This window comes from Saccopteryx bilineata, chromosome 9, assembly GCF_036850765.1.
Source record: "Saccopteryx bilineata isolate mSacBil1 chromosome 9, mSacBil1_pri_phased_curated, whole genome shotgun sequence".
NCBI classification, from domain to species: domain Eukaryota; kingdom Metazoa; phylum Chordata; class Mammalia; order Chiroptera; family Emballonuridae; genus Saccopteryx; species Saccopteryx bilineata.
The window spans coordinates 84,923,917-84,949,342 of NC_089498.1; the positions used below are offsets into that span (position 1 = coordinate 84,923,917).

Here is a 25,426-nt window from a genome sequence, read left to right on the forward strand (position 1 = left end):
CTGTCATTACCATGAGATGATTGTAGATAAATTTATGGGGAGAAAGAAGTTACATGCAGATTTTTGATGGCTCAGGGGTTAACTCCCCTAAACCTGTTGTTCAGGGGTCAATTGTAATTGATAAGAATTGTAAGTGCAAATAGAAAAAAATAATTTCTCTATCAGAGAAAATATTATAAAAATACCATAAAAATAAAAATAAGCAAATCATGAAATGGTTATTATTTGCAACTTGAAAGCCTCTTCAATAGATTATTTTTAATTAACATTCTTGTAAATTGAATAAATGAATAAATAGAATAAATTGAAAATATTATTAGAATAATTTATTTACCAAAACTTCTAAAATAAATGTACAAGGGTGGGCAAAAGTAGGTTGAAATAACAGTGATTGCCCTGGCCGGTTGGCTTAGTGATAGAACATCAACCTGGCATGTGGAAGTTCTGGGTTCAGTTCCTGGTCAGGGCACGTAGGAGAAGTGACTATTTACTTTCACCCCCACCCCCTTCTCTTTTTCTGTCTCTCTCTCTCTTCCCCTCCAACAGCTATGACTTGATGGATTTGAGCATGGTCCTGGGTGCTGAAAATGACTTTGTCGAACTTTCAGCTCAGGTGCTAAAAATAGCTTGGTTGCAAGCATGGCCCCAGATGGGCAGAGTATCAGGCCCAGATGGTGATTTCCTGGTGGATTCTGGTCAGGGTGCATGTGAGAGTTTGTCTCTCTATTTCCCCTCCTCTCACTAAAAAAATTAAAAAAAATTTAAAAATTACCAGCCATCATTACCTAAAAGATAAGTCATAAGTAAGAATATAAAATAATAACAATACTAATAATAATACAAATAAGTAATTAATAATAAATAATGCAAGTATAAACTGTGTTTCCTGTACTCCCAACTATAAGTCTACTTTTGCCCACCCCTGTATGTACTTACTGACCTTATGTCAGTAACAAGTGCCAACTGTTGAACATAAAATTTGGTTAAACAGCAACTGGAAGGAAAAGCTCAAATCAATGCAATATGATAATTTCTGTTGCAAAATTACTCAAACTGATTCTTGTTCTACCAGAACAAATACATTCATTTTTTTTCTTTCTTTTAAAATAACTTAAATTTGTGAGTTTGTTTAGGTTTTTAATATAATATCCTAGGCAAGTGTAAAATAAAATGTCCAAACTAATACTAAACAAACATTATCATGTGTTTCACTGTTTCTTTTTATTTTTCCTGGTCTGAATCAGAAAACAATTTTCCTTGATTGAACAAATTCCTATTATAATGAAATCAAAGATTATGTTCTATAAACATATATGCTACTGTTTGATGAAAACTTCTATGGCTGTCCTTCAGACTCATACATTTAAAAAAGGAAAGGAAAGGGTACCAGAGAGAGGCAAAAGCAGAAGATGAAAGAAAAGAAGAAGGAAAAGAAGAGAGATAAGAGAGGAAGGGACAGGGAGGGCAGGGGAGGATAAGGGACGCGCAGCTCCTCAAGTGTCCTGTTTTCTACACATTATAAAGCCAATGAACTTTTAGCCTTGCTTTCTAAACTCAGAAAACCTAACTGTCCCTTCTCATATTAATATTTTTCTGATTTAAAAAAATCCCATTATCCAAATTCAGAGATTAAGAGAAAAATGAATCTCTACATCTTAAAATATTGTTGATCAGTCATTTTTCATTATATCATGTGTATTCATATACAGTGTGTCCGTAAAGTCATGGTGCACTTTTGACCGGTCACAGGAAAGCAACAAAAGACGGTAGAAATGTGAAATCTGCACCAAATAAAAGGAAAACCCTCCCAGTTTCATACCTATTCAGTGCAGTTCGATGTGGGCTCACGCATAGATATTTTAGGGCTCCTTAGGTAGCTATCCCGTATAGCCTCTACAGACTCGTCACTGACTGATGGCCTACCAGAACGGGGTTTCTCCACCAAGCTGCCGGTTTCCTTCAACTGTTTATCCCACCGAGTAATGTTATTCCTATGTGGTGGCGCTTTGTTCGTTATAAATGCGCCGATATTCATGTTGCACTTTGGTCACGGATTTGAATTTAGCGAGCCACAGAACACACTGAATTTTCCTCTGTACCAGGGGTCCCCAAACTGTTTACACAGGGGGCCAGTTCACTGTCCCTCAGACCGTTGGAGGGCCGGACTATAAAAAAAACTATGAACAAATCCCTATGCACACTGCACATACCTTATTTTAAAGTAAAAAAAAAAACAGGAACAAATACAATATTTAAAATAAAGAACAAGTAAATTTAAATCAACAAACTGACCAGTATTTCAATGGGAACTATGGGCCTGCTTTTGGCTAATGAGATGGTCAATGTGCTCCTCTCAGTGACCACCAATGAAAGAGGTGCTTCTTCCAGAAGTGCGGCGGGGGCCGGATAAATGGCCTCAGGGAGCCACATGTGGCCCGCGGGCCGTAGTTTGGGGACCCCTGCTCTGTACCGTCCACATCTTGACTGGCATGGCCGTGGGCTACTCTGCTGTATACACTCTGCTGTATACACGGTGTTACGTCATCGTCTGCGCATGTGTACATGCTGCCACATCATCCTACAGAAACTGGCAGGGTTTTCCTTTTATTTGGTGCAGATTTCACATTTCTATAGTCTTTTGTTGCTTTCCTGTGTCCGGTCAAAAGTGCACCATGACTTTACGGACACACTGTATATGCATACAAATGTTCTCAGCTAGATGTGGGTTTGCGACCTAGTGACGTTCCCCTTCAGGTTTAGAAGGAGCTTATGATAATAGCATTGTGACATCATTAAGAACTTAGGCAATTACCTTCTTTTATTTAGAGCCATTTTAAAACCTTTTCATAAAACTGCATATCTATAGTGTTCGTAAACTTGAAAATCTCTTTTTTGGTAAACCCATTCATGTTAGAAAAATTCCAACCTGTATTTTTCTCTCACTGCATTACTTATCCTTAATAGGTCAAAATAGTCGTTATTATAGAAAATAAGGAAAATTTTGACTAACAAGACTTCACATCTACCTTCATTACATCTCCAGTTGCCAGATGTATTTTTGTCATTGTGTCTTTGGATAAACTTACTCCAGGGACCTCATTATCTCAGTCCTGACACAGCTCAGGTGTTTCCAGAAAGCCAAATTGCCTTGTGTTTGGGTCTACATAGACTTCCTGTCCCTCTTCAATATTTGTCTCACCTTTCGATCTGTGTCTTATTTAATCATAGTGACTCCTGGTACCTTTGTATACAGCCCCCCCTCCAGGCTGGGAAAATTAAATGCATCACAAAAAATAAGTACTTATTTAAAGATAGAGGACCATTGCAGTTCAGTGCCTATATAGTTTTTCTAGTGAGTATGTGCTATTTTCCATTAAGTAGAACGTGTGTGCACCTAGCTGTGCTCCTCTTATGGAAACACATGGATTGCATCTCTGACTTATCAGACTTTGGGCTTTTTGCACCATCAAGTCATACATCTGAATGTGTCTCGTGCAGACTCTTCCTCCCCTTAACCCTAGGTCAAAATGGAAAGGACATTCTTGCTTGACTGTGTCGTTGTGGTGCTCACTCAGGCAACATGTTGAGGAGAAGGTTACCTTTCCAGATCTTTCTAACACCACTGCTAGGTATCCAAGGGATTCAACACTTAATTACGCCTCAAGAGTCAGATTTGGGACATTTGGAAAGTGATTGCAGCAAAGCCCAAGTTGAGAGATAAGATATTTTGGAATAAGAAAAAAAATCCATGACATGGAATCCTGGTGGCAGGAGGGACCTCCCGATCACCTGAGCCAGCAGGGCACAGTGGAAATGGTGCCACAAATAAAGAAAGCTAAGCAATTCTCCTTCCTGTTTCTGACATTTCCCCTAAAAACACATCCCATGCCTCACAATGGGGCTCTTCAGCAGCCCAGGCCCTTCAGAGAAGACATTTGGAGGAATTTAAACCTGCATTTCAAACCTGAGCTACTCAGTTGCATGTGACTATCATTGGAACTATGAAATCAGTAACCTTTCTTTATAAACTTGAGAGTCCATACCAGGGGTCCCCAAACTTTTTACACAGGGGGCCAGTTCACTGTCCCTCAGACCGTTGGAGGGCTGGACTATAAAATACTATGAACAAATCCCTATGCACACTGCACATATCTTATTTTAAAGTAAAAAAACAAAACGAGAACAAATACAATATTTAAAATAAAGAACAAGTAAATTTAAATCAACAAACTGACCAGTATTTCAATGGGAACTATGGGCCTGCTTTTGGCTAATGAGATGGTCAATGTCCGGTTCCATATTTGTCACTGCTAGCCCTAACAAGTGATATGAAGTGCTTTTGGAGCCATGACGCGTGCATCCTGCGTCACAGGAAGTAGTACTGTATGTGAGCAAGGCTGCGCTTTACGGTAGCACTGACCACCAATGAAAGAGGTGCCCCTTCTGGAAGTGTGGCGGAGGCCAGATAAATGGCCTCAGGGGGCCGCATGCAGCCCGTGGGCCGTAGTTTGGGGACCCCTGGTCCATGCTTCTCAGCTATTTACGTCCTTGCTACCTTTGATTTCCAGGTTTTGATGTCAGTGTTATTCTCCATAAAATGTCACCTACTAAGTTCCCAAGTAGACGTGTAACATACTACTACTATCCACCTCTTAAACCCTCCACATTTTTCCCAGGTTGGGAGAGAAGAGGGGGCAGGCACTATTGGAGTCTGTGGAAATCCTACCTAGTAAAGGAGCTATTTAGAAATATTGGGAGTGAATACCAGTGGTGAATATTGCTGTATCAGCTCTTTGTATATGATGCAAATAGTATGTGAATTGGTACAAGTGATGAGCATGTCATCCTGCCTTTTATCAGGGGTACATTGGGCTCACTATAGATTTCTTTTGCTCTTATTTCAAATCCAGACCGAAAGACCTTGCTTGTTTTCTCAGTAAAACCAATGGGAATGAAGACCTCTGATGTTCTGAACTAGTGCTATGCACTTTCCCCATAATTATGCTGCATATAGTTTTAGAACCCTGATTTTATAGAGCAGAAGTTAGAAATATAGAGAATAAGGAACTTATGTTTATGGAGTAATTCAGACACAGGTCTTCAGTGTCTTTCTGCCTCTTCGCACTGACAAATTTCTACACTGATTAAATGCTACTAGGGTTGTCCAGTACAGAATAGTGAAAAAAGCCTCATTCTAAAAGTCAGAAACCTGGTTCAAATCCTAACTCCACAAAATTCCGAGCAAATGTACTTCAACACATAGCGAGCTTCCAGGTACACTTCCTCAATCACATCTTCCTTCCTGCCCCAGGCCAGTGTCATCTTAAATTTGGTATCCATCAGTACCTTGTTTCCCTCCAGGGATCCTTAAGCAATGTGATGGCTACTTTGTTGTGTATGAAGGCTTCATTCTATACTATCATCAACATTAAAGAGCTCTGACATTATCTGCTTCCCATATTTCTTTTGTTTATTGAATGTAGCATTATATTAATTTTATATGTACAATATAATAATTTGATATATATATATATATATTTTTGTATTTTTCTGAAGTTGGAAGCTGGAAGACAGTCAGACTTCCACATGTGCCAACCAGGATCCACCAGGCATGCCCACCAGGGGCGATGCTCTGCCTATCTGGGGCATTGCTCCATTGCAGCTGGAACCATTCTAGTGCCTGAGGACGAGGCCATGGAGCCATCCTCAGTGCCTGGGCCAACTTTGTTCTAATGGAGCCTTGGCTGCTGGAGGGGAAGAGAGAGACAGAGAGGAAGGAGAGGGGGAAGGGTAGAGAAGCAGATGGGCACATCTTTTGTGTGACCTGGCCTGGAATTGAATCCAGGACTTCCACATGTCGGGCCGATGCTGTACTGCTGATCCAACTGGCCAGGGCTGATACTCTTATATTTTTATCTATCAATTCAATTATAACAATATTTTCTCCAGGGTCTCTAGGGAAACATATAGACACCACTTATTTTGCACATTTTTGAGAATGGACTTAACCTCATCCTGTGTACCAGGTGTGGGACTATTTTGGATATTCTGATAGTTATCAATGTTCTCCATCATCAGAGATAGTCATTAGAGGGCAGGGCTTAAGCAGAGATTGGAAAAACCTTTTTGGGTATGTTGATTAATATTTATAAACCCAAGTATCTTTATTTAATTAATGGTGATAATAATCTTGAAATGCCAATGTTTTGAGAGGGCTATTAGTAAGTTGGGTAGCCCAACTGTTAGTATCTGTTTTCCAATGTTTACCATTCTGGCCCCAGGAACTAGGAGATGAACATGCATGTCTACTTTGCCCCTGACATTTCTATTAAATAGTTGAGGGGACCCTGGTACACACGAACCTGACAATTCTAATGCTTTTATGCTCTAAGTAATATGAAAAGATAGCAGATGTTGGTTCATTGTATCACATTGGAACATTTGGGAAATGGATTTTTTGTACAATCCTCAGGTTCTTCTTTCCTCCTTTTCACTAGTTTCATATGCAAGAAAACAGTTCCAAGCTTTCACCGCCCCTTGTCTCTCCCGGGACTGCACGGTAAAGGCATTACTGGTTTATTCTTGAATAAATGAACGTTGATGATGCTCAGTAAGTGCCTGGCTCTCTTAATGTGTGCTTGGGAGGGAAGGAAAGCAATGGTGCTATCTAATCACATTTTAAAAAGATGATTTTGGTTGCTTTGTGGAAAATGGTGGGTGTGTGGGAGGTGGTGATGTGTTGGGGTAAGTGCAATAGTGTTTGATTAAAAAGGAATCATAATAGTATCAAAAAAATTTGAGATGTAATTTGAGGAGAAAAGTCTATCATGCTGGTGAGTTGCTTGAGTAGAGGAGAGAGGGGAAAAGGAAGACTTTCTGATTTCTGGCAGGAGGGTCTGGGGAAGTGTTGTTGTGTTCAGTCAGGAACAGTGGGAGATGAGTAGGTTTGTGAATAAAATTGTGAGTTTGATAATATGTTGGAGTCTTATATAAGATACATAAATGGGTATATCAAATAGGCAACTGAGTACATGTGCTGTGATCCTAAGGAATTCTGGAGCAGATAAACACTGGGGATTCTAGAGACAATAAGTGATATTTCACCTAGTTTTTTAACAGTGTCTGGGATGAAGTGAAGATTAGGGAGAGGATGGGGTCCAGGACTGAGCCCAGATTGTCAGGTGTGATTAGGTTGAGGAGGGCAAGGCAGGAGAGCATGACGCAGACCTGCATGGCAAGGTTGCAGGAGAAGCAGGACACTGCTATTTCAAAGTCAAGAAGGTGGTGAGTGTATTTTAAGAGTGACGGAGTGGCTGATGATGTTGAAGGTAATGTTGAGGTTGAGAATGATGATTGACATGAGTCCATTGGATTTGGCAACATGGGGTTGCTGGCAACCACTGCAAGAGAAGATTTAGTGGAGTGGTTGGGGCAGAGCCAGGTTGGGGTGACCTGAACTGCTTAATTAACAGAAAGTGAAAAAGTGGAGCAAGTGTTTGTTGGCATCTCTTTTGAGAGCAGTGGGGTTGTTGGTGGGGAATATATGTGGACTGAGGGAAGTTGTCTTGCTTTAAAAGAGTGTTCCACTTGAGCAGCATTTATAAACTGGAGTTCGTGAACTATTAGTGGTCTCAAAATAATTTTGAGTTGCAATCATCATTTAAAAAGTTAGCTAGACTAAAGCAGAACACAGAGCATATGTCTTCTATGGTAAAGGTAAGAATTGTATTTTAGGGAATACAGTATTGTGAAATATTTATAAATAGTACATATTTACACACATATATATTGTGTTATAATATTTTTCCTAATGTGGACATGGTTTAAAATGTGTGGAAGCAGCCTGGGTAGGAAACGTGCATGGTGACAGGGATCCTGTAGTAGAGAGAAAAGACTGATGTTACAGGAAAAAGGGGAAAGCAAAGGACCAAAGTTCTTGAGCAAGAATGGAGAACTCTTCACTCAGTTCTCTTATCTTTTCTCATCCACATATCACGTGGCTTCCAGCAGTAGTCATCAGTAACTGTGAGCATAAATAAAGGAGTTTCATGTGTTTGCAGATGTGTATTGTAGAGTTTAAAGAATGATCCTTTTGTCAACAGTGATGATTAGTTATAGGTACTGACTGCATTGTGGACTTAAGTGTTCTCCCCAAAATTAGTAGGTTGAGGTGCTATAACTTCCAGAATGTGACTGAGTTTGGAAATGGAATTTCTAAAGTGGTAAGAACGTTACCGTTAAATTAGGTATCTGAGATGAATGCTTCTCCAATATGACTGACAGCTGTAGAAGGTGAGAAGGTTTGGATACAGGCACTCACACAGGCAAGACCTCATGAAGAGACAGAGAGAAGACCATCATTTATCTATAAGCAATGAGAGAGTCCTCAGAAGAAGCCAACCCTGCCAACACCTTGATCTTGGACTTCTACCCTCTAGCATTGTGAGAAGACAACTTTTTGTAGGTTAAGCCCCCAGTCTGTGGTTTTTTGTTATGGAAACTGTAGCACATAATGCTATGCCTGCTATCTCATTTGGTGTCTTTTGACCTTTGTGCTCTGAAATATGAAGGATCAGCATCACAAGTGCCTGTTACAGGTGAGGAAATGAGATGTAGAGGTATGAAATGACTTACTCAGGATCAGGGTCAGGGATTAAAATAGCTAGTCAGTGGAAAATGAACTTTGTAAATCCTTGCTTAGTGCTTTTTTAAACAACAAATGCTATGAAACAGGTCTTTTGAGCAGGCTGTGTCTGCAGTGGCAGATATGACTATTCGCTCATCTAATTATTAGGACTAAAAGCTACACTTATCTGCAAATATAGATTCTGACATTTTATGAGATAAGATTAAACATTTTAAAACTTCAGAACCTCCAAAGATGACATATATTAACATTTAAATAGTACCAGTTTTATGTAGCCCATGAAATTATACAGCCCAGTGAACATTTGAAAGTTTTAGCACTTAATGAGTCAGACATGATAAAACTTGACCAGTGCTTGGGAAAGAAAATAGGCTGATTGTTTTTAACTTTCTTAATGAGCTATGACATTTCTCAAACCAGCGCTAGGGAATATCTCAATAAAGTAATAATCGATCTGTTGTTTGGTTACCTGAAGCAAACATGTTTAATGAGTGATCCCAGGAAAGTCAGGAACTGTTGCTTTCCATCTCTTTACATTTATCAAGAATCCATTTTCTCTTTTTTTTTTTTTTTTTTTTTGCATTTTTCTGAAGCTAGAAACAGGGAGAGACAGTCAGACAGACTCCCGCATGCGCCCGACCGGGATCCACCCGGCACGCCCACCAGGGGCGATGCTCTGCCCACCAGGGGGCGATGCTCTGCCCATCCTGGGTGTCGCCATGTTGCGACCAGAGCCACTCTAGCGCCTGAGGCAGAGGCCACAGAGCCATCCCCAGCGCCCGGGCCATCTTTGCTCCAATGGAGCCCTGGCTGCGGGAGGGGAAGAGAGAGACAGAGAGGAAGGCGCGGCGGAGGGGTGGAGAAGCAAATGGGTGCTTCTCCTATGTGCCCTGGCCGGGAATCGAACCTGGGTCCTCCGCACGCTAGGCCGACGCTCTACCGCTGAGCCAACCGGCCAGGGCCTCCATTTTCTCTTTATACTGGTGAATTAGACATGACTTCAAAATATTAACAAATGAATGAAAAGGAAATGTGTGTGTATGTGAATCATGATTCAGTGTAACGAGCACCCTTATATATGTCACCTTATGAAAATCTGTAAGAGTTTTTCCAGGGTATAAACTGAAAGATCACATTGCTGGGTTGCAAGTTGTGTCTGTGTTTAGCTGTGTAATGTTAAACAGATCTTCAGTTTATTCTCTTATCTGTTATGTGTTTGATCCTGTTTGCCCACAGTCTATGGTCAGATATATTGATTTTTGACAATCTAATAAGCATGTTACAATACTGATTATTGTAAGGTTGTTACTGGTTGACCACTTTTATGTTTATAGGCCGTTTGAGTTTCTTATTTCAATTGTCTGTTCATATAATTAATGCGACTTATTTTTGTCTTCTTTTCTTCAAATCAATTTGTGCATTTTACTTTTGTACATTGTATAATATTCCTTTTTGTTGTTGTTGTATGGATCGCAAACATCATTTTTCAGTGGTAAGTTTTTATTTTTACTTTGCTTATGACCAGTTTTATCTTATAAAGACTTTCAATATTAATTATTTTTTCTTTCACAGTTTTTCCTTTCTTGTGTCTATCTTGATGTCATCAATATATTCTCTGTGCTGCACTTCAAAAATTTAGATATTTGGTTATCTGATTTAAGTTATTAATGCAACAGAATGGAGAGAAGTAGAAATCTGATTTTTTTTTCTTTGTCCATTTGGATGGTCAGTTGTTTCCATACCATTCCTTGACTAGTCTTATCTTTTGCTTATAAATTTGTGTCCTATTATATTCAAAGTTCTGATAGGTATGTGAATTATTTTGAAGATAGTAATTCTGTTACTTTGCTGTATTTGTTTATCCTTTCAACTATATGTATTGTTTAATCTCTGTAGAATTTTAATACTTGATATCAGTTAAACTAATAAATATAATCAGTTAACCTCTTCTCTTACTTCAAAATTGCCTTGACAGATATTGACATATAACTCATCCACATGTAGTTTAGCATGAAGTTGCCACATCCTATGAAAACATTGATAAGGTTTTGATTGAAATTGCTTTGAATTTTTAGATTAGTGTGTTGTCTTAGGGATGTCAGGTATAGTAATATGATATTTTTCTTATCTGTTTTATGGCATTCAATAAAATTATATCATTTTGCTCTAAAGTCTCAACATGTTTATTAGATTTGTGTTACTATTTGTGCTATTATAAATGTAACTCTTTAAAATATGATTTCCTACTAATTTGCTGCTGATATAAAGGCATATCATTATTTTTAAATATTGACTTTGTATCCAGCAACCTTGCTGAACAGTCTTATTAATTATAATGATTTATTTATTGACTTTCTTGGATTTTCAATGTGTGCTGTCTGTGAATAAATAATATTGTTTTTTTTTAATTCTTGCTCTTTTAAATTTTTTGTATTATTTTACTCTGTAAACATTTTTAATGTAATGAATAATATAAATAGTGTAAGCAAGACAGTAACCTCATGAGCCTGTTCACAAAAATGTCAGTCTTTATGCTGTACCTTCTCCACCCGTTGTCATCTTGAATGACATTGATATTAACAATTGGAACCTTAAAAACTATTGAACTCTATATCATCCTCCACTTCTCCCCTCTTGGCGGCAATTAAAAAAAAAAGCAAATAATGAACTCAAGTGTTTTCTTAATGAATTGTAAAAGAAAGTTAACTATCTTCTCTCTCACTTATGGGTTCTCTATTATTTACTCATTATTAACTTATAGGTAATTATTTCATTCAACATGTATTAACTGAATTCACAAGAGAGATGGGCATTATACAGGAAATTACAGTGATTATTTCTTTATAAGCCAATGGCTATGTGAAGAAGCACTAGTGTAACATGTTGTCAGAATACTTAGGAGACCAGAAGGGGAGGGTACTAACATATAGTTTGGAAGGTCAGGAAAGGATGACAAACTTGACTTAGATGAAATGCATGAGTTAGACAGACACAGGTGAGGCACTGGGGAGGCAGAGTGGTCCAAAGAGAGTGGTATGTGGTACAAAACAAGTAGTTCTGCAGAGAGTGACCTCTCTTTAGAGCAATGGAAAGTTACTGGCCTTGGACGTTAGATAAGCTCACTAATACGAACACATAAAAATCATGGAGGGAAACAAATAATCTACTGACTACCCCTATTTGGAAGAGAGTTTATATATCATTGTGACTTTTTCCCTAGTTCATTAGGGCAGGGCCATGGCTGTTGGAACAGGGCCACACAAGGTGGTGGTTCCTCATGTATTTCCTGAGTCCACCTCCTGCAGCCCAGGGGGTTCCTCTTCTTTGCTCTGGTTCCATCTCTGGTGGTCAATTTCATTGTCCATTTACCTCCACAACCATGAAGAACAAAATTTAAATAAAACACAAAAAGCCTGAGTGATTTAAAAAATAATGTCATTGGATACACTAACATCATCAAGAATAATCTGAGGCAATACTGGCTGTGGACCTTTTGGCAAGTTTAGTTGACTGATTTAATCCAGCTTGTCCACCAGTGTTCGCTGCAGAGCCTGTGCTCGCCTGACCTGGTGTTCTGCAAAGGCAGCGCCTGTGTGGAAGGTCTGTCCGGTGAGCCCCGCAGAAGGAAGTGCTGCAGCCCGCGTTCTCCTTCCTCAGCTTTAAGTAGGAAGTTGATTTTAAAATTTAACTGCAGTTTTAAGATGTGCTGCTACTCCCAGATGTATCAAATGTGCAGTTTCTTTAAAGGCCATATTACTCTTTTGCCTTTATCACCAATGATACTTGAATAGAAGGAAGTAGTAAAATGTTAGTATCTATTTAGTCATATGAGGCAGAGTAGTATGGGAATTTCTGAGGTGTAATGTGAGATATATTGCTTCTAAAAACGTAAGAGAACTCAGAACAACAAGCTGCATGAACTGTGGCTCTCGATTGCCTGACGTGCTGGCTTTGTGTCCTGCCATGAGACAGAAGCTGGGTCCTGTCTTCTTTATTTACTTCTAAACCAGACGCAGGGTCTTTGGGTCTTTGGGGACTTAAGGGAGCCGAGCATTTACCAAACGTGTATGTGGTGTGTGAACATAGGCCCAGCACTCTGGAATGCGCTGCATACAGAGAAATTTAGGGACCTCTTTCCACATCTCTTCATTTGGGGCATCTTCTATCAGTGTCCCTCTCCACTTAGGCCTGGCGGGTGTGGTTGTCCCTTATGTGCATGGTGGGTGCTTCTTGTCACACTGAGGGGAACCTGGTCATGGTCTTACAGTGTGTAGCAGTTCACAAAATAATGCTTGCTCTCTTAACATCTTATCGGGAATTTGGAAAGGGAAACTCCACTTTTCCGAGGGACAGTGCTGTGCATTGATCAGGGGAGTGACTGAAGTGCGGGGTTGGGGTTTTGGACAGTGCTGTGCGTTGATCAGGGGAGTGACTGAAGTGCGGGGTTGGGGTTTTGGACAGTGCTGTGCGTTGATCAGGGGAGTGACTGAAGTGCAGGGTTGGGGTTTTGGACAGTGCTGTGCGTTGATCAGGGGAGTGACTGAAGTGTGGGGTTGGGGTTTTGGACAGTGCTGTGCGTTGATCAGGGGCGTGACTGAAGTGCGGGGTTGGGGTTTTCAGCCTCATCTAGGGCTCTTTTAAAAACATTTGCTTGGTGGAGGACTGATGACAACCGGTCTAACAGGGAGGCCCTGAGACAGGACAGAGGAGAAGTACAGCAAGAATCTTCCTTTTCACCCGTTCATACCTCTACCAGCGTGAGCTGCCCTGTGTTTGGACTTTTTTTCATTAATCACCACGAGAAAGAGAAGCTATGTTTGTTTTGTTTTGTTTTGTTTTTCTTCTTCTCTTTTCTCTTTTCTTTTTCTTTTTAATTAAGTGAGAGATGACAGGGAGGCAGAGACAGACTCCTGCATGCGCCCCAACCAGGATCCACCCAGCAAGCCCACTGGTGGGCGATGCTCTGCCCACCTGGGGCTATTGTTCCATTGCTCCCCAACTGAGCTATATTAGCACCTGAGGCAGGCCATGGGGCCATCCTCAGTACCCAGGGCCAACTTGCTCCAACCATTTGAGCCATGGCTGTGGGAGAGGAAGAGAGAGAGAGAAAAAAAATTGGGAAGGGGAGGAGTGGAGAAGCAGATGGTTGCTTCTCCTGTGGGCCCTGACCTGGAATTGAACCCAGGACTTCCACAAATTGGGCTGATGCTCTGCTGCTGAGCCAACTGGCCAAGGCTTGTTTTTCTCTGCCATGGAGAAGTGGAGACAACAGGACTAGGCCTTTTGAGGGCTGAGCTATAGAGTGGTCTACCAATACCACAGGACCTCTATAAGTCATTCACTGGGAGATAATTTCCTAGGGTTCTTATCACACATGTGGGGAAGTGATTTCCCATACATTCTTATAGGTATTCAACCATCAAGTGGTATTATGAGAAGAAATGAACTTACTCATTTTTCAGGTGAGTAAACTGAGTCTTGGGGCAGTTAAGACATTAACCAAAGTCATAAGTAGGTGTAGTTTGGGAGAGATGGAGTATTTAAACCCAGGAGTCTATGCTCATAACCACTATGCCATGCAACTTCATTTTTTCAAATTGACTATTTTACTAAAATGATAGTTGTCTTTGTAACTTGTACACACGCATGCACTCGCACATAGAGCAATCTGCCTGGGAGTTAAAAAAAAACTATGTATGCCTAAGGGATAAATGATAAAAAACCAACATTGTAGGTTATTATCACAGGCTATGATGTCTACATCATTTACAAAGCTATGGTCAAATCTGTCCAAGGGAGCAATTTGAGATGGGAAGAAAAAAGTCTTGGCGAAAATTCAGCAGTGGCATAGCAGAGCTCTCCATATGAGAATGCTGATATTACGTGGACTTTTGCTATGGATTTTGTCTTTGGAAAACATGGGGAGAGATTTGTCATTGGGCAGAAAATGAGAAAAAGTGGTGTGATGGCAGCTTTTGCGTTTGGTCCCCTCCCATTATTGTGCAGGGTCATCAAGAACATGCTTTGTCTTTCTCTGGCACTGATGTCAGCACTTCTCTGATTGTGGTGCTCTTAGCTTCATCTCTCTAGGTAAACCAACCCATCTGAGCAAAATCTTGTAAAGGTCTCAAGGCAGATTATCCTGATGTCCTTAAGCAAGCAACACACACTTCCTATTGTTTCACAGAATGGAGTTGAGTCTTTGTTCTCCTGACTTTTTTGGTCTGCTAAGCAAATGAAGGCTGCTATTTTGACTTCCTCTATACAGGTATGAATATGCAGCACTGAATTATAACCTGGACAGATGATGGATTTGTGCTCTGTCATCACTCTCTGGGCATCCAGTGTGTATTCAGAGTGACAGCTTTAATTAGGATCACAAAGTATGAATCTCTTCTTCAGTTTTTTTCAGTCTGATTCTGGGGCTTTTCCCTGGGGCTACAGAATCAGGTTCTACATCACCAGCAAGTATTCCAAGAACTTCCACCTGTGCTTGTTTGGCATCCTAACCAGCTGCTGGCGTTTATAGATAGATCCCAACTGCAGCTTTCCTGGGACCAAGGTGCCCAGATCCTGTATGTATCCATAGTTGCCAGCTTGAATGGTCCATCAGCTGTTCTAGTGAAGTGTGGCAAATCACCCAGATACGAACTAAATGGTCAGGCATTGCACTGAGGACAGAAGTCCGATTGCTCTTTAAGATCTGCTCCAGTCAGTCCCGTTTGAGGGCATTAAGTGAGTGTGCATTTTGGGAATGGACCCAACATTTTCCGTCTTCTCTGTCATTGCTCCAATTCATTGTGGGATCATTCATTTCATTAATATGCACAAGTGTTTTACACCTGCTGTTTCAGTCAATATTGCATGTTCTCTGGTCGGTCCTCCTTTTTCAAGTCCAAGTTCAAGCCTCCCTCTCCTGGCAGAGATCACCAGGACAGCCAGAGCAGCCTGAGAAGCACCAACGTCATGGTTGGGATCAAACTCTTGCGGCCAGGGGCATCTGGGATTGTGAAATGCTTCTTTTCTGTTTCAAAATAAGCATACCACTTCAACTGTTTTATCCTTATCTAGTTCTTCCTGATTTGTACCTGAGGCCCAAGACAAGTACCTAGTTTCCTTGTGGTTTTTTTTAGCTTTTCTTTCATATTTCTCAAGTGTCCTTTTGTCAACTACTATAGATGGATGCATTCTTTCTTTGTCCCCGTAGCTGACTTGCGAGCATCTGCATGCCTGATGAATATAGTACTACATGGCCACGTTCTATATACTACATGGCCACGTTCTATATACTACATGGCCACGTTCTATGTACTACATGGCCACGTTCTATGTACTACATGGCCACGTTCTATGTACTACATGGCCACGTTCTATGTACTACATGGCCACGTTCTATATACTACATGGCCTGATGAATATAGTACTACATGGCCACGTTCTATATACTACATGGCCACGTTCTATATACTACATGGCCACGTTCTATGTACTACATGGCCACGTTCTATGTACTACATGGCCACGTTCTATGTACTACATGGCCTGATGAATATAGTACTACATGGCCACGTTCTATATACTACATGGCCACGTTCTATATACTACATGGCCTGATGAATATAGTACTACATGGCCACGTTCTATATACTACATGGCCACGTTCTATATACTACATGGCCATGTTCTTTCTCAGGGGCACCTGGTGGTGTAGGTTTTGGGATTTTCTCTTCCTCCTTTATCATGTCTTGGGCATTTTTTCTGGGGGTCTTCTGTCTCCCAAGGAACAACTGCAGGCTCTGCTTCACTTATTTCTTCTTTGTGTGCCTAGGATCCTGAGTATGCATCTTTGAGAGAAAACTTTCTGTAAACTATTATATGGTTTAGAAAATGCACGCTACTACATTTGGTCCTGATTGTTGATACTTTCTATTCATGTAAAGGGTGTGGTATTTATAAACATTTATTTAGTTTATGGAGCACTTGCCCTTTGTGGACTTATTCATAAAACAGTCCACTGACCCATGGAGCTCCTGCTGCTCAGCTGTGCAAATGTCTGCTGCCCAAATGCTTGCCTTAAGCAGGAAAAGTTCTTGCTCAATGAATACTTTATCTGTGGTACCACCTTTTCTTGATGTGTGACTACACATGGCCATTTATTGGAGCAGAGACTTGCCGGGCCAGCCCCACATGCCTCACACTGTCTGGGGGAGTCTGGGGCCTTGGTTCCATGACTCAGCTGCCCTTCATCCACACACTGCAGACCCCGGGAGGGACGCTGCTCAGGATGGAAGTCCTTGCATGGGAAGTCTTCCTCTTTTGGAAGAGCTGTGACATCTCCCTGATGAACAGAAACCTCTTTGTTTCAGATGATCACTCCTTGTGACCTGCGTCCTTCCTGTTTCCTCATAACCTTCTTAGGATTTCAGAACAGAAGTTGGTTTCTGAAGAGCAGCTCGTGAGCTTCTTCTCCTTGGAGACTCAGCTTGTGTCTCATCAGTGCTTAAAGGCAGAACATGTTGACCTCAGTGTTCTCAGCTAGCCCACCTCACACAGGGACAACTGCACTTTAACACACGAGACGGGAAACTTTCTGTCTCCATCTCCAAGCGGTGGGAGCCTTGTGCTGACATGGATGGTCCTCAACATTTTTTTCACAGTGGGTCAGAGGTTACGCAGCTATCGCCAGTGGGAAAGTAGAGAGCAGGTATGGGCAAGTTTTATTTATTTATTTATTTATTTATTTATTTATTTATTTATTTATTATTTTTGTTCATGTGTATGTGAATTTTTAATATAAATCCAGTGATTTTAAGTATTAAACCTAGTCAAAATGTTTTGGTGAACCACTTCCAGAAATTTAACTTTGTAAGTTACATTTTTTTTCCCTGTGCAAAGTTAGATTTTGGACTTTTTTTTTTTATTTTCTATTTATTCATTTTAGAGAAGACAGAGAATGAGAGAGAAAGAGAGAGAGAGAGAGAGAGAGAGAGAGAGAGAGAAAGGGGGAGAAGCAGGAAGCATCAACTCCCATATGTGCCTTGACCAGACAAGTGCAGGGTTTTGAACCTGCGACCTCAGTGTTCCAGGTCAATACTTTATCCACTGCGCCACCACAGGTCAGGCGGATTTTGGACTTAAAAAAAAATTTTTTTTTTCTGTTGATAGTAACTGTTTACAGATTTTTTGGAACAATCTCTTGTTAATTATGTTTAATGTTTTTAGTTATACTACATACAATTAAATATTTTTAATGTTATCTATGTTTATTTATATAAATTTGCTATTATAATATATTTGATTTCCTAAGCCCCTAAAACAGCAATTCTCAACCTGTGGGTCGCGACCCCAGCGGGGATCGAACGACCAAAACACAGGGGTCGCCTAAAGCCATCGGAAAATACATATTTATTGTACAATACATGTCGCGACCCACAGGTTGAGAACTACTGCCCTAAAAAGACAAGATAAAGACAATTTTTTTTGGTTGTGATCTCAAACAGATGAGATGTTATATAAATAAAACATATTCACTTTAATAGCATGTATTGGTGAGGTTCAATTTAACCCAACTGTGGTCCTTAGACATTTACATTCCAAATACTCCTATTTGTTGGAGGGAAAGGAAAGATCAGAAGAAATATATAAGAACACCATGGTGAATGCTCTGGAGCAGTGGTCGGCAAACTCATTGGTCAACAGAGCCAAATATCAACAGTACAACAATTAAAATTTCTTTTGAGAGCCAAGTTTATTTTTTTTATTTTTTTTTTTATTTATTTTTTGTATTTTTCTGAAGCTGGAAACAGGGAGAGACAGTCAGACAGACTCCCGCATGCGCCTAACCGGGACCCACCCGGCACGCCCACCAGGGGCGAAGGAGCCAAATTTTTTAAACTTAAATTAGATAGGTAGGTACATTCCTTGTCGAGGTAGCGCCCGCACGTGGGATTTTGTGGGAGAGCCACACTCAAGGAGCCGAAGAGCCACGTGTGGCTCACGAGCCACGGTTTGCCGACCACTGCTCTGGGGGACTCGCATCATGCGGGACGAATACAGCTACCACGGCTGAAGCAATCAGAGGAAAATATGTCCAGGATAAATAAAGGACACTAGTTCTTTAGGAGTTTAGGGAAGGCAGGTCTTTTGGGGCTTGATAATTATGAGTTAGTTAATATGTAGATAGCAGTGCCTCTATGATAAACTCAGGGACAAGGGTTTTCTACTCTTTTGTCTATGTGAAGCCAGCATCCTCCCTCTGATGAAGGCATTGGGATACCTCTTTGACAAAAGAAGACACTGAGGCCAAACAAATTAAGTGACATGACCGAGGCAGGCTCAAGTCTCACTGATGTGGAGCTAGTGTTCGTTGTTTTTTGTTGTTTTTTTTTTTTCAATTGAGGTATAATTGACATACAACATTATATTACAACATCATGGTTTGGTATTTGGATATATTGAGAGATGATCACTCAAATAAGTGTAGTTAATATTAACCTCACCTCACGTTGTTCCAATTGTTTTTTTTTTCTAATGATGAGAACTTTTAAGATCTATTCTCATAGCAACATTCAAATATACAAGACAGTGTTATTAATTTTAGCCACCACGCTGCATCACCATGACTTACTTGTTTTATAACTGGAAGTTTGTACCTTTTGCCGACTTCACCTATCTCTCCCACCTCAGTCCCCCACTGCTACAACTGTCAGTCTGTTCTCTGTATCTAGGAACTAGCTTTATTATTATTATTATTATTATTATTAATTTTGGTTTTACATTCAAGTGAGATTATATGGTAATTCATCTTTCACTGTCTTATTTCACTTAGTATAATACTCTCAAGGTCCACCTGTATTGTTACAAATGGCAAAATTTCATTTCTTTTATGGCCAAATAATATTCCATTATATATATAAGTCACATTTTCTTACTCCATTCATCTCTCAGTGGAAAGTTAGGATGTTTCCGTGTCATGTAGATAATTCTGCAATGAATATGGGGGGTGCATATGTTTTTTTGACTTATTGTTTTTATATCCTTTGGATAAATAGCCAGAAGTGAAATTGTGGGATCACATGGCAGTTCTATTTTTTTATTTTTTTTATTTTTATTTTTTTTACAGAGACAGAAAGAGTCAGAGAGAGGGATAGATGGGGACAGATAGACAGAAAGGGAGAGAGATGAGAAGCATCAATCATCAGTTTTTCGTTGCGACACCTTAGTTGTTCATTGATTGCTTTCTCATATGTGCCTTGACCGCGGGCCTTCAGCAGACCAAGTAACCCCTTGCTCGACCCAGCGACCTTGGGTCCATGCTGGTGAGCCTTGCTCAAACCAGATGAGCCCGCACTCAAACTGGCGACCTCGGGGTCTTGAACCTGGGTCCTCTGCATCCCAGTCCGTTGCTCTATCCACTGCGCCACTGCCTGGTCAGGCTGTTTTTAATTTTTGAGGAAACTTGATACTGTTTTCATAGGGGCTGCACTGTTTACATTCCCACCAACAAATCTACAAGGTTTTTTGTTGTTGTTGTTTTTCTTTTTTTCCTCCACATCTCATCCTGCCAGCACTTGTTATTTTGAGTCATTTTGATAATAGTCACACATAGCAGTTTGGAATTGCATTTCCTTGATGATTAAGAGATACTGAGGATTTTTGCACGTACCTTTGACCATCTATATGTCTTCTTTGGAAAACTGCATTCTGATCCTCTGCGTATTTTTTAATTGGATTGGTTTTTTACTGTTGAATTGTATGACCTCCTCATATATTTTGGATGTTAAACCCTTATGAAATATGTGATATGGAAATATTTTGGTAGGTAGCCTTGCCATTTTGTTGATGGTTTTCTTTGGTGTGCAAAAAGCTTTAGTTTTATGCGGTCCTACTAATTTACCTTTTCTTTTGTTGCCTCTGATTTTGTTGTCAAGTCAAAAAAAATCATTGTCAAAACCAGTGTCTAGGAACTTACCATGTTTTCTCCTAGGAATTTTGTGATTTTATATCATATGTTCAAGTCCTTAATCCATTTTGAATTTGTGTGTATGATGTAAGATGGTTTTGGTTTCACTTTTTTGTATGTGGCTGTCTAGTTTTTCATCACCACTTATGGAAGAAACCGTTCTTTCCCACTGAGTATTCTTCAGAGCTGGTGTATTTTTTATTTTTTCCTTTTTTACCATCTCTGTCCTGTCTGCAGTAGTTGAAAGTGCCTCCTTAAAAGAAATGAAGCGCAGGCCCTGGCCGGTTGGCTCAGTGGTAGAGCGTCGGCCTGGCGTGCAGGGGACCTGGGTTCAATTCCTGGCCAGGGCACATAGGAGAAGTGCCCATTTGCTTCTCCACCCCCCCTTCCTCTCTGTCTCTCTCTTCCCCTCCCGCAGCCAAGGCTCCATTGGAGCAAAAGATGGCCCGGGCGCTGGGGATGGCTCCTTGGCCTCTGCCCCAGGTGCTAGAGTGGCTCTGGTCGCGGCATAGCGACGCCCCGGAGGGGCAGAGCATCGCCCCTGGTGGGCGTGCCTGGTGGATCCCGGTGGGGTGCATGCGGGAGTCTGTCTGACTGTCTCTCCCCGTTTCCGGCTTCAGAAAAATACAAAAAAAAAAAAAATGAAGCGCAATAGAATAGCTAAACATAATAAGAGTATTTATTGAGCTTCCGTGGGTGAGGTATTATTTTGAGTAACTGGTTATGTATTATCTCCTGTAGCCATCATAGAAATCTTATGAACCTTAGAGAATTAAGTGCATTGTCTAGGACCACAGTGCAAGCAAGAAAGGTCTGGACTGGGATAGAAGAATTGGCCCCGTGTTGATCAGTGTTGGGGATGAAACATGGGTGCCTCGGTGAAGCTGATCTTCTGTAACCTGACAGAAGTACCATGGAAGGTTTCCAGTTCAGTCAGGGAGGAGGCAGAAGGTAATTTTTGATCAGAAGCACAGCAGTGTGAAACCTGAGATTTATGAAGAGGAGCTTAGAAATAGTGAGTCAGAGGAAGAAGAACGAGAGAGACTGTAGAGACCCTAGAGAGTAGAGTATCCGGATGGATCAGTACAGGGCAAAGATGAAGAATGGGAGAGAAAGGGCAAGTTTAGTTCTTTGTGAATGAGGAGAATGGATTCTCTTCCAAGCTTTTGGAGATCTCTAATCCACAAATAGGAAATGAAGGAACTGGTCTGTTTTCTTTAAACAAAGGGTATTTCTCAATATAGTGTCAGAAGTTACTCTTTCTTAGAGTATGTATTTGAATCATATGGTTTGAAAAACTCACTTCCCAATGGCACAACAATGCTGTAGGTAGCACTGCCTTAAATATGAGACATGAAAGTATTAAGATTCTCACTTGGATTCTGTGATAAAGTGAGTATGACAATTGATTAATATATCACCACATTAATCTGTCACCAGATTTTGAAGGCAGTGCTTTGAAACATGTCATGTCTCTTCACAGCCTTTTCTGGGTTGTCTCAGGAAAGATGTTTGTGAACTGATCATTGATGGTTCAATATAGATTTGAGAATAATACTGTGTGCAAAAAAAAATTCCTGGAACAAAGCCTGTCTTTACTATATGACACTGAAGAATAATTCAATTTTTTTGAACCTCAGTTTTATCTGAGAATTGAGCATGGAGTGTAAGATGGGAGAGGACAGGGTGAGTGTGTTTAGGCCAGAGCAATAGAAGTATCATTTGCCATATTTTAAAGTTTTTCTTAAAATATAAGGCACAGAGGTCCTGGCTGGCTTGCTCAGTGGTAGAGCGTTGGTCCAGTATGTGGATGTCCCAGGTTCAATTCCTTGGCAGGACACAGGAGAAGTGGCCATCTGCTTCTCTACCCCCCCCTCCTCTATCTCTCCCTCTCCTGCAGCCGTGGCTTGACTGAAGCGAATTGACCCTGGATGTTGAGGATGGTTCTCTGGCCTCTGCCTCAGGTGCTAAGAAGAGTTTAGTTGCTGAGCAATGGAGCAACACCCCAGATGGGCAGAGCATCATCTCCTAGTGGGCTTGCCGGGTGGATCCTGGTCAGGGCTCTTGCAGGGGAGTTGTCTCTCTGCCTTCCCTCCTCTCACTGGATAAAAAATAAATAAAAAAAATTTTAAGCAGGAAAAATATTTCACACTAAATTTTTAAGCAGGAAAGTTATACTCAAATTTGTGTTTTAGAAAGATGATTAGAAATGGTGCCAAGGAGGGAGAAAAAGTTGAGGACACTTTTATGATTTTTTTATATTTAACATCTTTTTAAATGTAGTTATTTTCCAGCCATATATTTTCATTTGATGAAGTATCTGTTCACATAGTTTTTGTTCTTTTATTATGGCAAAATACACATTATATAAAATTTGCCACCTTAATCATTTCAAGTGTAACGTTTAGTGTATTTGACATGTTCATAATACTGTGTAACCATCCCCATGTGTCTTCATAACTCTTTTCATCTTGTAACCCTGCAGCTGTTTCCCAGGTAAACTCTAACCCTGTATGCCCAGCCCCTGACCGTCACCACTCTAGTCTCTGTCTTTGTGACTTTGACTACTCTAAGTACCTAATTCAGTGGGATTGTGCATTATTTGTCTTCTGTGACGAGTTTGTTTCAGTGAGCATGTCTTCAGTGTTCATGTTGCGGCATTTGTCAGAATTTCCTCTGTTTTTAAGGTTGAATTATATTTCACTATTTGCGTAGACCACACTTGCTCATCTGGTCATCTGTTGGTGAACACTGGTTGCTTCTATGTTTTAGCCCTTGTGAAACAATGCTGTTATGACATGGGTGCACAGAATCTCTTCAAGTTTTGGCTTTCAATTTGAGATTCTAGAAGTGGAATTGTTGGATCATATGCTAGTTCTATTTTTAAATTTGAGGAGCTGCCATACCATTTCCTTAGTGGCTGCACCAGTTTACATTCCCACCAGCATTGGGCAAGGCTTCTGATCATTCTGTATCCTTGTGAACACAGTTGGTTTTATGTTTTTGATAGTAGTTATCCTAATAGGTGTGAGGGACACTTTTATGTTTTTAAGTGAAAGATAATGAGGTCAAGGTGAGGCATAGTCATAGAAAATAAATGGTGAGGAATTAAGGTGGGAGTTTTTTAGAAATTGCAAGCCATTGAGTTTTTGACTGAATATTCTCATATAGAGCATAATAGAACATGAATTATAAGTTTGACTTTGAAATTTTGACAGATGTCCAAATTTGACAAAAAATGATATCATTAGAATCAGGTAGGACATAAAGGGTGAAGACCAGATTTCTCGGAGGCTTTAATGTTCATTAATTTATTGATTTTTATACAGATATTCAAGAGAAGAAATTTGTATTGGAGCACAAATAATTTAAAATTTTCAAGTTAGTAGAAAAAAGGTTATACTGGAAAACTAAATTATGATGATATGTTTTACTATAAGTATCAATTAAAACACAGCATAAGATGTTGCTTGCAATTACTTTAACAAAAATAATAGCATATTTGTAGAATATTTTGCCAGTTGCAAGTCTTTTTCATATAAACCATCTTTAATCTTTCAGAAGTTTCACCATTTTTTATTTACTGATATCTATCAAATACCTTTGAGTCCCCACTGGGTAGTAGGGCCTGTCCTAGGCTCTGGAGACCTACCCAGCTCTCACGGAGCATATATTCTAGAGATAGACCCCAGAATTTGGATATCTATATGAATTCTTTTTATTTAATTTTTTTGAGAAGAGAGAGAGGGAGAGAGAGAGAGGGAGACAGGATGGGAGAGAGATGAGAAACATCAACCCATAATTGTGTCACTTTAGTTGTTCATTAATTGTTTCTCATATGCCCTTTGACCTGGAGCTGATCCAGTGACCTTGGGCTTCAAGCCAGCAATATTTGCTCAAGCCAATGATCATAGGATTATGTTGATGATCCCAAGCTCAAGCCGGTGACCCTGCGCTCAAGCTGGCGAGCTCACGTTCAAGCTGGCAACCTTGGGTTTCAAATCTGGGACCGCAGTGTTCCAGGTCGACACCCTGTCCACTCACCACCACTGGCCAGGCTATAATGGGAATTCTTGATGTGGGGCTTGGGAAGGATTTGGGGGTGGGGAGGTGTCTGTGTTCTTAGTAAAATTCCCAAGAAGAGATTTTTATGAGATTTTCAAAGAAAATTATAATCCTAAACTGGTTAAGACCCATGGTCTTCATGAAACTGACCTCACAGAAGTTAACTGACCTGCCCAAAGTCCCAAGAATCAAGTGACCACCCGGATCTTTGACCATTGGTTTAGTGCAGTCAGTGGTGCCATGCTGCTTTTCAGTATTAACTGTGGCATCTTGCTCTAAAGAATGATCCATTTTCCTAAGATTTTATAGCTCATATAACATCCTTATTGTAAATGTGACTTCTGAGGATGCAGCAGTTAACAAATTTTATAACATGCTAGACTGACTTTAGTTTCTTATAGCTTCTAATACACTGAAACTTCCAATTCTGCTGGTTGTAAAGGCAATATTACTGTATCTTTGTTGGAGAGGACATGGCAAGGGTCCTGGAGAAACTCCAGTGGCATTTCTTGGGTCATTTTGAGGAAGTAGAAACATGTGCATTCCGAAGGAGATTGTTAGCCCTCGATGCAGGTCACAGACCAGTGCCTTCGAAATGGCCTTCTTGACTTAACTGCTGTGGGGAGCTTTGAGCTCTGTGGGGAAACGGCCTTTATTTTTACACACTACCATCTGACCTTTGGGTTGGGCATGTCCAATCAATTTAGAAGTGCAGCAAGTGGAACCACAGTGCTGATGAGCTCTCACAGTAT

At 40.4% G+C, this 25,426-nt stretch overlaps 1 protein-coding gene and 1 pseudogene across 4 annotated transcripts in view; one reads left to right on the forward strand and one right to left on the reverse strand.

Annotated features, from left to right (window-relative positions):
- Positions 1-25,426, forward strand: part of NRG3 (neuregulin 3) — a 1,278,837-nt gene that overhangs the window by 160,715 nt on the left and 1,092,696 nt on the right. The window lies entirely within an intron of this gene.
- On the reverse strand, positions 14,659-24,965 carry LOC136313180 (eukaryotic peptide chain release factor GTP-binding subunit ERF3A-like; annotated as a pseudogene).